The sequence below is a fragment of the Mobula hypostoma genome, chromosome 28 (genome assembly GCF_963921235.1).
Source record: "Mobula hypostoma chromosome 28, sMobHyp1.1, whole genome shotgun sequence".
In the NCBI taxonomy this organism is placed as follows: domain Eukaryota; kingdom Metazoa; phylum Chordata; class Chondrichthyes; order Myliobatiformes; family Myliobatidae; genus Mobula; species Mobula hypostoma.
In genome coordinates this window covers 6,200,902-6,218,855 of record NC_086124.1, presented here as the reverse complement: position 1 = coordinate 6,218,855, position 17,954 = coordinate 6,200,902, and the positions used below count along the sequence as shown (strand labels likewise).

The 17,954-nt window shown below is 45.0% G+C and overlaps 1 long non-coding RNA gene across 1 annotated transcript; it reads left to right on the top strand.

Annotated features, from left to right (window-relative positions):
* The first annotated feature begins 4,712 nt into the window (after positions 1 to 4,712).
* Positions 4,713 to 13,897, top strand: LOC134338777 (uncharacterized). Its single transcript, XR_010016287.1, has 4 exons — positions 4,713 to 4,933; positions 12,700 to 12,808; positions 13,406 to 13,556; positions 13,635 to 13,897. It is a non-coding gene; the product is annotated as an uncharacterized LOC134338777 (long non-coding RNA).
* Positions 13,898 to 17,954: the final 4,057 nt, after the last annotated feature.

Below are 17,954 nucleotides of genomic sequence, written 5' to 3'. Positions count from 1 at the left end.
AGTGGTGAATCTGTGGAATTCTCTGCCCAGGGAAGCAATTGAGGCTTCTTCACTAAATACATTTAAGATACAGTTAGATAGATTTTCACTTAGTAGGGGAATTAAGGGTTATGAGGAAAAGGCAGGTAGATGGAGCTGAGTTTACGGACAGATCAGCCATGATCTTATTGAATGGCAGGGCAGGCTCGATGGGCCGGATGGCCTACTCCTGCTCCTATTTCTTATGTTCTTATGTTGTTGCTATTGTTTACATATAGCAACTCCCAAAACTTGTCATCACAGCTATTATGTAGATTTATTCAGAGCATTATGGTTGTCCGTTGTATCCAACTGTGACAAGAAATCCATGTGAGGGAATTTTTAAAGTGGAAAAGACTTTGAACTGGGGCAGCTCCACACTCTCAGCCTTGGAAGCCCAGGCGCAGTGTTACAGTGATCGCAACTGGGGTCTTCCTTGGTTGCAATGGATGACAATGACTTCTGTGCCTCATCATGCTCTTCGTTCTCCGCAAGTATTGCAGAACCACCTTCTGAGCTGTTGGATCTCACTGTAGATCTCATCTGCCAAGTCTGCTGAGCCGACTTTGCATGTTAGGACAGGCAAGTCCCTATCTCACTGGGATATGAAGCCCTCCGACTTCTCTTTCCCAGGTTTAGCCCGCCTGTCAAAGCGATGTACTGGGCTGCGGTTGCGGTCACACGTTCATAGCTACTTTGAACCTCAGGTAATGGTTGAGTATCCCGTGGAGACCAAAGGAGAGTGAGCTTTCCTGAAGATAGACACAATAAGCCCCTTCACCAGAAGCGCTTCCCATCCCTCGAAACCCCTTACCCCCTCGTACCTAGCATAATCCCTTAAAAAAAAAGCATGAATTCGTGATTTCTATTGGTGATGCAAGAGAAGAACCCACAAGACAGTTCTTCTTTGAACAATGCCAGAAGTTGCTTCCTATCCACTGGAGGCCACCTTGAGATTAACCTTTCTCAGAAGGATGGCATCATTAACGATACAGCATGTTTTCTGTGTGACTTTGACGTTAAAAAAAAACTAAAATCTGTTTCCACAAACAGCTGGCCTCCCTGGTGAAAATGTCATCCCAGTCAGAAGGTTGACTCAATCTTTCCAGTTCAGTGCTCCAAGCCAATGGTCTTCTGCTCGTCCCTCATAATCACCATCATTATGAGTCATGTCATGTGACGTGGGCAATCATGGCCACCATGATCATGATTGTTCTTGGTAAATTTTTCTACAGAAGGGGTTTGCCATTGCCTTCTTCTGGGCAGTGTCTTTACAAGACAGGTGACCCCAGCCATTATCTATACTTTTCAGAGATTGTCTGCCTGGCGTCAATGGTCACATAACCAGGACTTGTGATATGCACCATCTGCTCATTCGACCATCTACCACCTGCTCCCCTGGCTTTACATTACCCTGATTGGGGCTGGGGCTAGGCAGGTGCTATACTTTACCCTAGAGTGACCTGCGGGCTAGTGGAGAGAAAGAGCGCCTTACACCTCCTTTGGCAGGGGATTATCTCCACCCCACCACCCTTTCTCCATTTCTCACAAAAGTCCATCACTTCCTTCAGCTCCTATATCTCATTATCTCCAACATATCTTCCCCATCATCTTCACTTTCTATGGCAAACAAGGGATGGTTGTAACTCTTAAGGAGTGAGTGAGGACTGGGTTAAACTTGGGCCAAGACCATCTCAATCTATAACTCCAAACTTGTGTTATTTTAATGGAAAACTTGACAAGAGTTGAACAATTTTTTAGAAAATGAGCTCAGGACTTGGCAGGACTTGTAAATCAGATAAAAACTGTTGTTTATCTTTCTGTTTGCTTTGGCTTTGTTGTCCTTTTACTAGTAACTTGTTTCTCCCACTTGATATCAGATTCTGTGCAGAGACCAATTAATTGATCCTAGATTACGGACCAATAGAATTCAGTCAACACCTGCATTTGTATGGTTCTTTTACTTAGCAATACATCCCTAAGGATCTTTTGCAATACCAACTCCCAAGCTCAAAATCCAACCCCAAAACCCAACCCCAAATTCAACCCCAAACCCCAAACCCCAAGCCAAAATCTAAACCCCAAAACCAAACCCAAATCCCAAACCCCAAATACAAACCCAAACCCAAACCTTAAACCCCAACTCTAAATTGAAAATCCAGTCTAACCACAACCTCAAGCCCAACCCTAAAGCCATCACCCCGAAACACATCCCCAGCACAAAACCCACACCATAACCTTAAACCCAAACCCCAAAACACCACTCGAGCAAAAACCCCAAACCCAACCCTAACCTCCTAAACCCTGACATTCCACTCACCCACTCCACCCTCCACTCCTCCAACTCCAAATAACAAAACTAAACCCCAATCCCAGCCCAAAACGGCAAACGCAACCCCAAGCACCAAGCCCCAAAATACAACCTCAGCCCAACCCCCAAGCACAAACCCAACCCCAACTCTTTAAATCCCATCACCCCACCAACCCACGCCACTCCCTACCATCCAAACCCCAACCCTACCCCCCATAAGCCCACCCGACTCTACAACTCTCTACCCCAACCCCTGCCCCCTCACTTACCTCACCACCCCTTCTGTATTGGATAGATACATGGAAAGAATAAGCTTACAGGGATTATGGGTCGAGCAGGGGCAAATGGGTCTAGAATAGATGGGATGTTAGTTCATTCAGCTCCAGCTGGGGTGAAGGGTCTCTTTTGATGCTGAATGACTATAATTCACTGAAGGAATCTGGAATTAATCATGGGAATAAAATTGAGATATAACTGAAAGTGTGATTAAAAACTTGCTTCTGAATGAACAATCTATTAGACGAAGGGCCTGAAGCATTGTTGAGGATCCCTACCACCCGTCCCACAATCTCTTTGACCCACTACCATCAGCAAAGACATACAGAAACATCAGGACTAGGCAACGGCTTCTTCCCTCAGGCTGTGAGACTCATGAATACTCTGTCACCCCTAAGGGCTGATTACTGGGGCAGTGAGCTATTTACTGTTTACTGTTTGCATGTCCTCCAAGAGGACCACAACCTTGACTTTGGGTTTGGAGGCTTGTGTGCCTCAATAACCCGGAGAGCTATGCTGGCTGGAGTCAGGGCTTTACGCTTTGGCTCCTGCTAGGGTCACCCATGCCAAACAGGTCAAAGGGTAGAGGACAGACCAAGAGTGGTCCACCAGTCCTCCAGGTTCGGGGGTTCAGCTCAGGGTAACAACCCTGACCGGTCAAACAAAACTGTTATGGAAACAGCAATGAAGAATCCTTCTACATCTGAGTGTGACGGTATTCCTGAGTCTCCACCCAGGACTTGCATGATTGACAGTAGTGAAAACCGAGCTCCTGATACGATGAAGGATCCCTGAGCACCACCAGAGATGGAGGACATTCATTGCTGCCCTAGATGCCAGTGGTGTAACAGGCAGCAGAGAGAGAGAGAGAGAGAGTTTACATGTGTGGTGCATTACATGCTCTTTGAAGTATATTTTATTAATTTACTTAAGGTAATATTTCTCTTTATGTGCTGTGCGTAATATAGAGTATGTTTATATGGGTGTACCATGGTCCAGAGGAATGCTGTTTCATTTGGTTGTATATATCTGCAGGCAGATGACAATAAACTTGAACTTGTACTGGAGACAAATACAAAAAAAAAAGAAATAAATACATAAACAATAAATATTGAGATCATGAGATGAAGAATCCTTGAAAATGAGTCCATAGGTTGTGGAAACATTTCAATGATGAGCCAGGTGAAGCTGAGTAAAAGTTATCCCCTTTGCTTCAGGAGCATGATGGTTGAGGGGCAATAACTTTTCCTGAACCTGGAGGTGTGGGTCCTAAGGCTCTTGTACCTTCTTCCCTGATGGGAGCAGTGAGCAGAGAGCACGTTCTGGGTGGTGAGGGTTCCTACAACAGAATGTCATATTGATGTGCTTAATGGCGGGGAGGACCTTACGCATGATGGACTGGACCATATCTACTACTTTTGGTAGGATTTTCCATTCAAAGTCATTGGTATTTCTTTACCAGCCAGTGAATATACTCTCCACTACTCATCTATAGAAGTTTGACAAAGTTTTAGATGTCATGCTGACTCTTCGCAAACTCCTAAGAAAGTAGAGGCCGCGCTCTTTGTGTAATTTCACTTCCTGTACTTGCTGGGCCCAGGACAGGGGTTGCCCAAAATAATGACACCAAAGGATGCTGCTCTCGTCCACTCCTAATCCTCCAATGAGTGTCAGTAAGCTGTGGACATGGTATGTTGGTGGTGGAAGCACGTCAACCCTGCGGGCTGCCCCCAGCTCATCCTCGAACTGTATTGGTCATTGACGCAAATGGCGCACATCACGGTGCGTCTCGATGTACGCGTGGCAAGTAATCTTTCATCTTTTCACTGGGCTTGTGCAACCAAACGAAAATAGCCTCCCACGACAGGAATAGAAATGAAAACAAAGATTTTTATGGTGTGTAGATACGTACTGGACAGATAACCGAAAGCTATTTCTGGAGCTGTTTAAAGATAGCTCAGAATGTGCAATGCAAGCTGTTTTCCTGTTCAATCCTTGCCTATTGCAGGAGGCTGAAGGCTTTTCAAGGGGGTTAGGTATCATCGCTACATGCACTTGTATTGAGGTCATAGTTGTGTAGTTTATGAGCACCACACGGTCCATCAATCTGCCAAGTTTGGGGGTGGTTAGGGAGTGTTAGGTATGGCATCGATGATTTATCTTGCATGAGCGGTATACTTTGCAGGTGCAAACTACAAAGACTTTACACAGCTGTGAGACAAGGCAACTGCCGTGCCTCTGTGGCCTGTGACTTGTGACTGAATTTCGAAGAGTTTAGTATCAAGATGTAAGCGGAGAAGGTGTAGAGTGCTTGGTTTCAGACCTCACGTAAGTGAAGAATATATTTACTTTCTGCATACATCGAATGCACATTCTCACGCAGTGGGCTACAGCTGTTCAGCATTTCGTTCATTCAGAGCCTGGTCCCAAGCAATGCCTCCTGTTACAAACTTTGGCAGAATCACCTTTTAAGGTTTACTCAATCTGTTTATTACTTTGAGCAGGTTTTACTCAAGCTGCAGAGAAAAATGCAATTTTTAATCTCATAAATAACAATTTAAAAAACCAGAAGCCATCTGTTTATTCTTGCTGTGTTAAACCATCAACAAGATCTTTATCTACTCTGTCACAGGGTTGCATCGTGGTTTCAGATTGGCTGCAATTTTTGGTTTGCGTTTGAGGGGCAGCACAGTAGTGTAGCGGTTAACACAACACTTCACAGTACCAGGCGACCAGGGTTCAAATCCCACCACTGCCTGTAAGGAGTTTGTACGATTTCCCCCATGAGCACCTGGGTTTTCTCCGGGTGCTCCAGTTTCCTCCCATAACCCAAAGACCTACCAGTTAGTAGGTTAATTGGCCTGTGATTAGGCTAGGATTAAGATGAGGGTTGCTGGACAGTGAGGCTCAAAGGGCCTACTCCACGCTGTATCTCAATAAATAAATAAATATTGATATGGGTTCTTTTTTAAAATTGATGAACAGCAATTAAAAACAGCTTAGTATTGTTTGGGTTTTGTAGATGATCTCTTATAATATATTTGCATAATGGCCTTATACAACTCCCTGAATAAATCTCATTACTGCATCTTTTCTGGTGAAGTAAGATGTCACTTTGATTCTCCATCCCACTTCCCATTCAGACCTCTCGGCCCCTTGACCTCTGACACTTCCAACTAACAGCAACGTAACCTAAAGAAACAGTGTCTCTTTATCTTCCAGCCTTCTCAACATAACACTTAGTTCCACAGTTTCAGGCACAAATATGCTGGGCGTGCCCTCTTCTCATTACTACCATCAGGGAGGAGGTACAGGAGCCTGAAGACCCCTCTTCTCATTGCTACCATCAGGGAGGAGGTACAGGAACCTGAAGACCCCTCTTCTCATTGCTACCATCAGGGAGGAGGTACAGGAACCTGAAGACCCCTCTTCTCATTGCTACTATCAGGGAGGAGGTACAGGAGCCTGAAGTCACACTCTCAGCATTTTAGGAACAGCTTTTCCCCTCTACCGTCTGATTTCTGAATGGACATTGAATCCATGAACACCACCTCACCATTTCTTTCTTTTCCTACTCTCTTCTTGTATTACTTTTTAATTTAAGTTTTTAAATATAAAGTGGAAAAGTCTGAGGCACATGTATATAGCTAAGGTGCCCCAAGACTACTTTAGCACAGTAATTTAGCACAGTAATATAGTAATTTTATGTATTGCACTGTACTGCTGCAACAAAAAAAAACAAATTTTATGACAAATATGAGTGATGATAAACCTAATTCTGATATGGTCTGTGTTGTGGACTGAGAGTGGGAAGGGGGCAGGGAGAGGGGAATCATGGTTGGGAAAAGGGGAAGGGAGAGGGAAGCACCAGAGAGACATTCTGTAATGATCAATAAACCAATTGTTTGGAATCAAGTGACCTTGCCTGGTGTCTCAGGGCTGGATGTGTCTGCACCCGTGGCCAGTCTCGACCCCGGCACTCCTTCTCCGCCACCTCTCACTCCCCCCTCCCGTGGCACTCCACCCCCTCACAATTCATAAAATCCTTTATTCCTGCCAGATTTACAAATTTGTTCTCTGCCTCACATCGACCAGTACAGTACCGTGCAGACATCTTAGGCACCCTAGCTATATATTTGTGCCTGAGACTATATGGATGTACATCTGATTGTAATTGATGGATTTTATTGTTATTATGCAGTTGACTGTACTGCTGCCACATAACAACAAATTTCACGACATAAGCCTGATTCTGAACTTAGCAGGCCAGGCAGCATTGACTGTGAATAGACAGTGACAGCTTCAGGACAACATCCTTCAATAGGACTGGAAAGGAAGGGGGAAGATGCCAGAATAAGAAGGTTGGGGAAGTGGAAAGAAGACAAGGCTAAGCGGGCACCTACGCTCTGTCCGCCGAGAAAGCAGGATCTCCCAGTGGCCACACATTTTAATTCCATGTCCCATTCCCATTCTGATATGTCTATCCACGGCCTCCTCTACTGTCAAGATGAAACCACACTCATGTTGGAGGAACAACACCTTATATTCCGTCTGGGTAGCCTCCAACCTGATGGCATGAACATTGACTTCTCTAACTTCTGCTAATGCCCCACCTCCCCCTCGTACCCCATCTGTTATTTATTTATATACACACATTCTTTTTCTCTCTCTCTCCTTTTTCTCCCTCTGTCCCTCTCACTATACCCCTTGCCCATCCTCTGGGTTCCCCCCCTCCCCCTTTTCTTTCTCCATGGGCCTCCTGTCCCATGATCCTCTCGTATCCCTTTTGCCAATCACCTGTCCAGCTCTTGGCTCCATTCCTCCCCCTCCTGTCTTCTCTTATCATTTTGGATCTCCCCCTCCCCCTCCCACTTTCAAATCTCTTACTAGCTCTTCCTTCAGTTAGTCCTGACGAAGGGTCTCGGCCCGAAAGGTTGACTGTACCTCTTCCTAGAGAGGCTGCCTGGCCTGCTGCGTTCACCAGCAACTTTGATGTGTGTTGCTTGAATTTCCAGCATCTGCAGAATTCCTCGTGTTAATGATTAGGGTCATTGCAGTCGGGGGGTTATCTTATAGATTGACTTCTCTGTGGATTGTCACCTTGTCATGGTGGAGAAGCTTGTGTGGTCCTGTGATCCCGAGGACAATGCCGCCTGATCTTGATATTTATTGCTTATTTTTTAATATTGTTATTTTTTTAAAAAAGCATAATACAGTGAATGCCTGCAAGAAAATGAATCTCAGGGCTGTATATGGTGACATATAAAGTTCAAAATTCAAAGTGAATTTTCTTAGCAAAGTACATATATGTCACCACAGACAACCCTGAAATTCATTTTCATGTGGGCATACTAAATAAATTTATAGAATAATAAGCATACGTTCTATGACTCAATGGAGGCCAGCATTCTGTTCTGCGCTGTGGTCTGCTGGGGCAGCAGGGTGAGAGCAGCTGATGCCAGGAAGATCGATAAGCTCATCAGGAAGGCTGGTTCTGTTCTGAGGGTGGAATTGGATCCCCTGGTGGTTGTGTCTGAGAGAAGGAGGATGCAGAAACTATGGAGTATTCTGGACAACCCCTCTCACCCCCTCCATGACACACTGGACAAACAGAGGAGCAGCTTTAGTAACAGGCTGATTCCACTGAGCTGCACCACTGAATGCCACAGGAAATCCTTTCTCCCTGTGGCTATATAACTGGACAACTCCTCCTCCTTAAGTCCATAAGTGTATGGTTTCATTGTATATCTGTATTTTGCACTATTCCCTTTTAGCACACATTTTGTATATTTTTTGTACCTCAATGCTTACACTTTGTATTTTAAAGTATATATTTCTGACTGAGCAACCTTGCAGCAATAATTTCCTTCGGGATAAACAAAGCTCTATCCTCTGTTATCTTATAACAGAATCAATGAAAAACCACCCAGCTTGGGAATTCAACCAGAGTGCGGAAGACAACAAACTGTGCAAATACAAAGAGAAGAAATAATAATAAATAAATAAGCAATTAATATTGAGAACATGACACGAAGAGTCCCTGAAAATTAGTCCATAGATTGTGGGAACATTTCATAGAACATAGAACATAGAATAGTACAGCACAGTACAGGCCCTTCGGCCCACAATGTTGTGCCGACCCTCAAACCCTGCCTCCCATATAAGCTCCCACCTTAGATTCCTCCATATACCTGTCTAGTAGTCTCTCAAACTTCACTAGTGTATCTGCCTCCACCACTGACTCAGGCAGGGTATTCCACGCACCAACCACTCTCTGAGTAAAAAACCTTCCTCTAATATCCCCCTTGAACTTCCCACCCCTTCCCTTAAAGCCATGTCCTCTTGTATTGACCAGTGGTGCCCTGGGGAAGAGGCGCTGGCTATCCACTCTATCTATTTCTCTTATTATCTTGTACACCTCTATCACTTCTCCTCTCATCCTCTTTCTCTCCAAAGAGTAAAGCCCTCGCTCCAGTGATGAAGTTGAGTGAAAGTTGTGCTCTTTGCTTCAGGAGCCTGATGAATGACGGGTAGTAACTGTTCCTGAACCTGGAGGTGTGGGTCCTGAGACTCCTGTACCATCTTCCTGATGGCAGCAGTGAGCAGGGAGCATGTTCTGAGTGGTGGGGGTCCCTGATGATGGATGCTGCTTTCCTACAATAGAATTTCATGCAGATGTGCTCAATGGTGGGGAAGGTTTTATCCATGATGGACTGGACCATATCCAATACTTTTTGTAGGATTTTTTGTTTCCCTACCAGCCTGTCAATTTACTCTCCGCTACTCGTCTATAGAAGTAGCCGGCTGGTGGTGCAATGGCATCAGTGCCGGACTCCGAGGGTCGAGTCAGGAACGTTCATATCGTGACCCAGTTAATCCAAAAGGAGACCAACCCTGACACCACGCGCCAGACAAGAATGGCTGACACGCAAAGAAAAAAAATCTATAGAAGTTTATCAAAGTTTTAGATGTCAGACCGAATCTCTGCAAACTCCAAAAGAAGTAGAGGTGCTATTGTCCTTTCTTTGTAACACCACAAACTTCTGCAGATATACTGTTGAAAGTATCCTGGTCTGGTGTGGCAATTTTGATGCACGGGAATGTACGGAGCTGCGGAGAATCATGGACTCAGCCCAATACATCACTGGCACATCCCTCCGCACCATCGGTGGTATCTATAGGAGGTATTGCCTCAAGAAGGCAACGTCCATCATCAAAGATCCCCACTATCTGAGCCATGATACCTTCTTGCTAGTACCATGGGGCAGGAGGTGCAGAAGTCTGAAGTCCCTCACTGCTTCCCTTCAACCTATTCGTCATCGTCGTGGCCATCCCTCGAGGTCGAGGATGATAGTCTTCGTTCTGAAGAAGTGGCCCACAGAGTGAAGACGCCTGTGCGTGTATTCGTTTAACGTGTACTTGATGTTGCACTCCAAGAAGCACACGATACTTCACAAATCAGCCAACTGGTTCCAATGGCATGGAAACCACGACGATTGGAGCTGATGGATTCATTGCAGCCTTCGTCCGCCTTCACAGCCGTTGAGTTCGAAGTAACTTCATCCGCCTGTTCCACTGTTGAGGTCTTGGTTGGATTGTTCTTTGTCAGGGACCTCACCCTCGACCTTACCGCCATGGGTGACCCTACCAGGAGCATAACTCCAGACGGCATTGCTCTCGGGATCACAGGACCACACAAGCTTCTCCACCACGACAAGGTGACAATCCACGGAGAAGTCAACCTATTAGTTAACCCCCCAATTGCAACAACCCTAATCATTACCTCAGTAAGACAACACTATGACCACTTTGATCATTTTGCACCAAAATAGACTTGTTTTTTTGTGGGTCTACTTGTCATTTCTTGTTAAAATTGTCTATAATTTACGATTAATTTGTTTACCTTGCAGACGCTGCTCGTACGATGCTATATGCCTACGATGCTGCTGAAAATAATCTTTCCGTACACTTTTGCACGCGTGTGCAAAGTTCAAGACAAAGAACTAAAAAAGAAGACAAGCTTGCGAATGAAAAATAAAAACAAAAACAACAGGAATTCTGCAGATGCTGGAAATTCAAGCAACATACATCAAAGTTGCTGGTGAACGCAGCAGGCCAAGCAGCATCTATAGGAAGAGGTGCAGTCGACGTTTCTGGCCTGCTGCGTTCACCAGCAACTTTGATGTATGTTGGTTGAATGAAAAATAATCCGGTGTTGTCAAGGTTCCTTGGAAAATGAGTCTGTAGGTTGAAGAATGAGTTCTGAGTAGTGGTGAGTGACGTTATCTATGCCCGTTCAGGAGGCTGATGGTTGCTCCTGAACCTGCTAGTGTGAGACCCAAGGCTCCTGTACTTCCTGCCCCACTGTAGTAGCAACAAGAGGGCATGGCTTAGGTGGCGGGGGTCTTTGATGGTAGCATGCATCTGCATTCAAAGGTGATGGACTGTGATGGACTGAGCTGTTTCCACCACTTTCTGTAGACTTCACCATTCCTGGGCATTGGTGTTTCCATACCAGGCAGTGGTGCAGCCAGTTCAGACACTCTCGAAGTTTAAAGCACATTTATTAACAAAGTATGTATACATTATACAACCTTGAGATTCATCTCCTTACACGCAGCCACAAAACAAGAAACCCAAAAGTACCCATTAAAAAAGAATGAATTCTGACAAACATCCAATATGCAGAGAGGAAAAGAAGAGCAAATTGTGCAAACAATAAAAGTAAGGAAATAGCATTTAGAATGACAGTGAGTTCTCAGGTACAAAGCTTAAAGTAGGCCATAGCCTCAACCTCAGTTCAGCATATAGGGGAGTAAACATCTTTGGGCCCACAGACACGGAGCCTGGAGCAGCTTTAGCAGGCCCAGAGCCTTAGCCTCAGTTCAGCACATAGGGGAGTAAACGTCTTTGGGCCCACAGACATGGAGCCTGGAGCAGCCTAGCAGGCCCACAGACATGGAGCCTGGAGCAGCCTAGCAGGCCCACAGACACAGAGCCTGGAGCAGCCTAGTGGGCCCACAGCCTTAGCCTCAGCTCAGTGAAGAGATGAGTAGACATTGCAGAGTGGCAGGCAGAACCGCCTGACTCTCGCCTCTGATTCTGACACCCTGCCTTATCAATCCATCTGGCCCGGTGTATAAATGATCCAAACATTGGGTCATTCCTCCCTCTCGGACCTGGGCTCTGTCAGATTGATAGTCTCTGGGCTTGGACCCTGCCGCCACGTTTCAGCCCGTACCTGACCTTTCTGAATCAGCCTGGCACTTAGATCAGTCAAAGCTTGCTCTCGGTTTAAGTGAACGAGCCTTGAATCTGCCTCTCCTCCATTCCAACTTTTCTCCAGTCCGCTCTTCCTGATTTTAGAAACATAGAAACATGGAAAACCTACAGCACAATACAGGCCCTTCGGCCCACAATGCTGTGCCGAACATGTACTTACTTTAGAAATTACCAAGGGTTACCCAGAGCCCTCCATTTTTCTAAGCTCCATATACCTATCCAGGAGTCTCTTAAAAGACCCTTTCGTATCTGCCTCACCACCATTGCCGGCAGCCCATTCCATGCACTCACCACTCTCTGCATAAAAAACTTATCCCTGACATCTCCTCTGCACCTACTTCCAAGCACCTTAAAACTATGTCCTCTTGTGCTAACCATTTCAGTCCTGGGAAAAAGCCTCTGACTCTCCACACGACCAATGCCTCTCATCATCTTATACACCTCTATCAGGTCACCTCTCATCCTCCGTCGCTCCAAGGAGAAAAGGCCGAGTTCACTCACCCTATTCTCGTAAGGAATGCTCCCCAATCTAGGCAACATCCTTGTCAAATTAGTCTCGAATATGCCTCGACATGGCCCTGACCTTGTCTCACATCCACATGCTTTGCCCCTTGACTCAGCCTCGCCTCTTTATTGTTTTCTGTGATTGCTTGCCATAATTTGTTACAGAAAAAGTGTTATTAGTAAAGATTTTATTGCATTTCTTGTTTTGTGAACCACCAGTAAGTTGTCGCCCGTCCGCAGCAGCGCCATCTTAATCTGAAAGTTTATTTGTGCTTTTGACAAGAAATTGGACGTTGAATTGATTTTAGATCGTGTTCTGAAAGGATTTGAACCGCTGATCCGGGGCAGGAATGTCGTGCAATTAGCAAAGATTGATTAATCCTGCACCCTTCAGGAATGACCCTCAGCCCATTTCTGGTAGGTGTGGTTCTTCATTGAATAAGCTATTAGGGACCAGCAGAACATTCAAATGAATGTTTTAACACTGAACTCCTTGTAAGTTGAAAGTCAAGTAAGTGATTTAAATGTTGTGGCTAGAGATCTCTTTAAATAGAATTGATTTGAGCTGCTATTTCCGAAGGGACAGGACTACTGCATGAACAGTCTTCTCACTAATGACGGAAAGTGTGAATTTTCTGTAAGTCTCTGCAATATAGAACTCAATAATGCTCAAAATACCTTCAAATTCTCTGTCACAAATCCAATTCGCTTTTTAGTCCAGATAAAAAGAAAAATCAATTCATCCTTAGTGCAGTCAAATCAGCACTGAATCCCAACGAGAATGAAATATTAACTATAAAAAGCAGATTTCAAAAGAATACAATATCGAGGTTACACTTAATAATGAACACTGCTCACCCAGTTGCACTTTAAATAGTGAATGTAAACTGCTTTAATGATGTTGTAATAGCTCCTGATGTTATTTTTAGACCCCACACTGGAGTGGGTTGTTGCTAATCCTCTCTGCGCCTTGAGGCACATTGGACAGCAACCTCACCTCTTCTTTCTCTTTAGTCTGTTTTTAACGAGGCCGCGTTGCTAGCTTGACGCTCAACCCAGCGCGGATGGAAAGTATGCAAAAGAGCCACCAGGATTCGATCCCAGGACCACTCGCCTCGAAGTCCAGCGTGGATGTCACTACGCTACTGATTGGCTGCTGGAGCAGGTTATTGATTTACAGCATAATTCACTGAAATCTGATTGTATTAATTCCATTTTTCACAATAAGTTTTGATGTCACCAGGATTAAATAATGAATGATGTTCCTAATCGTTTGGCCGCTGTTGCAACAAGTTGTTCAAAGGAGAAAGCAGGAGCGGAATTTGCCATGGGAGATGTGGAATATGTCGTCTACCTGTAATTTACCCAGTTCTAGAACAGATGTGGAAGCCTTCCTTCACCTGCCCAATTCTGAAATGGATATGGGAGCTGCCTTTTTCCACAAGCCCGGCTCTTCCGGTTTAAATTGGCGTTGGTGAATCCCAGCAAATACGTACTGGTGGCAAAGAAAATAAAGAATACAATTAAATACTTTATTGATAACACCCTTTCTTGTAAAATTTATGGTAAATGGTCACTGCAGACAATAGAGAGGCTGAGTCGAGGGTTGGAGTAGGTGTGTGCGAGGCGAAGTTGAGGTGAGGTCAAGGCACGTTTGAGGCAGAGTCAGGGCGAAGGAAAGGCAGATTCAAGGCCTGTTCACCTAAACTGAGAGTGAAGTTTGTTCAGTCTAAGCATTTGGTTGATCTGGAAAGGGCAGGCATGGGGCGAAACATGGCGGCAGGATCAAAGCCCAGGGCACATCGATGCAACATCTCAAGGATGTGTAATGTACACGCACTTTGATAATAAATGCACTTTGAACTTTTGAACCAATCTAGAACGGACGTGGGAGCTGGCTTTCCCCATGGGTCCAGTTCTAGAACAAATGGGGGCAGCATCCTTCTTTTACCCGCCCACTTCCAGAACAGCCATGGTCACTATTCTTCACCTGCTCACTTCTGGAATGGATGTGCACACTGCCTTCTTCTATCTGCTTAGTTCTAGAACAGGCATGGGAGCTGCCTTCTTCTACATGTCCAGATCAGGACTGGGAGCTGCCTTCTTCTACATGTCCAGTACTAGAACGGATGTAGGAGCTGTCGTCTATCTGTCCGGTGTGGGACAGATGTAGCAGCTGTCCTTCTCCACCTGTCCTGGTAAACTTGCGTCACCTTAAGAACTTCTATCTGCTGATAAGTTCTCACACAACCTTGTGCTGGCCTACATTCCTCCTTTTGGAGTGAGATGTACCGGGGAACGTAAGGGTCACAACAAGAATGTTACTTTACAATTAAGTAAATATGTGATGTTGCCATAAAACTTAGATTGGAGCGCAAGCTTTTGCCGAACAGCTCTAAATCTTGCCAGACTGAAATTTATCGTGCACATTCATTTGATCATAAACCAGCACTCAAGAGAAAAGGTGATAGTTCCAAACAGGTTTTCAGGGATCTCAGCCTGAAACATCGATGGTTAATCCCTCTACGTAGATGCTGCCTGACCTGCAGAGTTCCTCCAGCATTTTGAGTGCATTGCTCAAGACTTCCACCATCTACAGGATCTCATGTGTTTATGGGTGTACAATTAAGCTATCTTCCACTGGCAGGACAGGTTAAAACTGCCACTCCATATCCCTGGACCCCAACACAGTTCAAAGTTCCACCTATGTTAATCGTGTGGTGTTCTGATGAAGGGTCTCAGCCAACCTGATGGCATGAGCATTCTGGTAATTTTTTCCCCTCACCGTTCCCTCTTCTCACCTTTCACCTCAGGTGGTTGAAGAAGTTTGGTGTGACCACCCAAATTCTAAGAACTTTCTATAGGGGCACAACTGAGAGCACCCAGACTGGCTGCGTTACTGCCTGGTATGGGAACTGTACTTCCCTCAAATCGCAGGACTCTGCAGAGAGTGGTGCGGACAGCCCAGCGCATCTGTAATTGTGAACTTCCCACTATTCAGGACACTTACAGAGACAGGTGTGTAAAAAGGGCCCGAAGGATCATTGGAGATCCGAATCACCCTAACCACAATCTGTTCCAGCTGCTGTCATCTGGGAAACGGTACCACAGCATAAAAGCCAAGACCAACAGGCTCCAGGGCAGCTTCTCCCAGCAGGCCATCAGACTGATTAATTCATGCTGACACAACTATATTTCTATGTTATAATCCTGTTGTACATTCTATTTATTATAAATTACTATAATTGTGCATTGCACATTTAGATGGAGATGTAACGTAAAGATTTTTACTTCTCGTGTATATGAAAGATCTAGGTAATAAAGTCAATTCAATTCAATTCAATACTTCTATTCCCCACTCTGACCTCTGACTCTTTCTCCTCATCTGCCTATCACTTTCCCATGGTGCCCTTTCTTCTTCCCTTTCTCCCATTGTCCTCTCTCCTCTCCTCCCTCCTTCATGTCAGTAGTTGTGATACAACCAGTCAGAACCCTCTCCACCACATCTATATTTTGTAAGAGTTTTTGGTGACCTATAGGATCTCCTCAAACTCTTAAGTAGAGCTTCCTATAATATATAACACCATTTCTCAGGTCCTCACCCCACGGGTAATGGCAACTCGTTCTCATCCACGTCCTTCTTTAGATGCAGTGAAGGGTTTCTGCCTTCAAGCACATTTATTGGCTAAACTATAGAGTTCCTCAGGGAGGTCTCTCTGAACCTGTGTGATAAAACAGGAATCAAGCTGCAGCTGCGGTCACTTCTATAACGTGAGAATGTGATAAAATTGCAGAGGTACTTTGGAAATTTGAGGATGTTACCAGGACTGCAGATTCATAGCTATGAGGTGAACCTCTCCAGGCTGGGCTTCTTTTCATTGGATCAAGGGAGACTGAGGTGATATCAAACAGAAGTGCACTCAGTTAGGAGGAAAAACCCACTTCCCTTGCCAGAGATCTCAATAGCTATTATTATCAGAAAAAGCCTATCCAGTCATGTCGCCCAGCAATCCCCCAGTTTAATCCGAGCTTAATCATTGGGCAAGGTTTTAAGGCTGCGGTACTGTTTCCCGGATGGTAGCAGCTGGGACAGTTTGTGGTTAGGGTGACCCAATGATCCTTCGGGCCCTTTGCATGCACCTGTCTCTGTAAATGTCCTGGACAGTGGGTCGTTCACATCTACAGATGCACTGGACTGCCCGCACCACTCTCTGCAGAATGAAGGCACACACCCAATGATTCAGGAACAGCGTCTTCCCCTCTGCCATCTTTATACTTTATACTTATTGTCGCCAAACAATTGATATTAGAACGTACAATCATCACAGCGATATTTGATTCTGCGCTTCACACTCCCTGGAGTACAAATCTGATATAGATCTGATTCCTGAATAGTCATTGATCTCATGAACACTACCTCACTACTTTTTTTTATTTCTATTTTTGCACTACTGATTTAATTTAACTATTTAATATATATATACTTATTGTAATTCAGTTTCTTTTCTCTATTATTACATATTGGAATGTACTGCTGCCGCAAAGACAACAGCGTATGCTGGTGCAATTAAAGCCAATTTTGATTTTGATCTGTTCTGAAACATTTCTCATCTGCAAATTACATAGATGAAGACTTCAAGACCCGGACACTACAGGACAATGGATTGAGAGTTGGGAAATGGGATTAACCTAAGTAGCAACAGACACAAAATGCTGGAAGAGCTCATCAGGCCAGGCAGCATCTATGGAGAAGAGTAAACAATTGATGTTTCGGGCCGAGACCCTTCTTCGGGACTGGAAAGGAGGAGGAGAAGTCAGAGTAAGAAGGTGGGGGGAGGCGAAGAAGAAGTACAAGGTGGCAGGTGATAGGTGGAACTGGGAGAGGGGGAGGTTTTGAATTCAAGAGCTGGGAAGTTGATGGGTGAAAGAGGTAAAAGAGCTGGAGAAGGGGGAATCTGATGGGAGATCACAGAAGACCGTGGAAGAACGGGAAGGAGGAGGAGCACCAGGGAGAGGTGATGAGCAGTTAAGGAAATAAGGTGAGGCAGGGAAGCAGGAATGGGGAATGGGAAATGGTGAAGGAGGTGGGCAGGATGTCAATTACCGGAGGTTAGAAGAATCAGCGTTCATGCCGCCATGTTGGAGGCTACCCAGAGACAACTCTAGCTGAAATAGCTCCAGTTTTGTTTTGGTTTGGACATGATGGGCTTAATTGACTTTTACAGAATCATAAATGTCCATGATATGATAAAATTTACCCTTTCTTTAACTTTACGAGTACAGTTGCAAATAAGTCCTCTCAAACACTGAACAGAAAGGTAAAGCTCTGTGCAGGTCCTTTTGCCCATGATGCTGTACTGACATTTCACCGACTCCAAGGTCAATCTAACCCCCTCCCTCCCACCGAGCCCTCCATTTTTCTTTCACCCATAAATCATCCAGTTGAGTAGGATTGGACTTTATTCCCTGGAGTGCAGAAGAACGAGGAGGGATTTGATAGAGGCATGCATAATTTTGAGGGGTTTAGATAGGGTAAATGCAAGCAGGCCTTTTCCACCGAGAT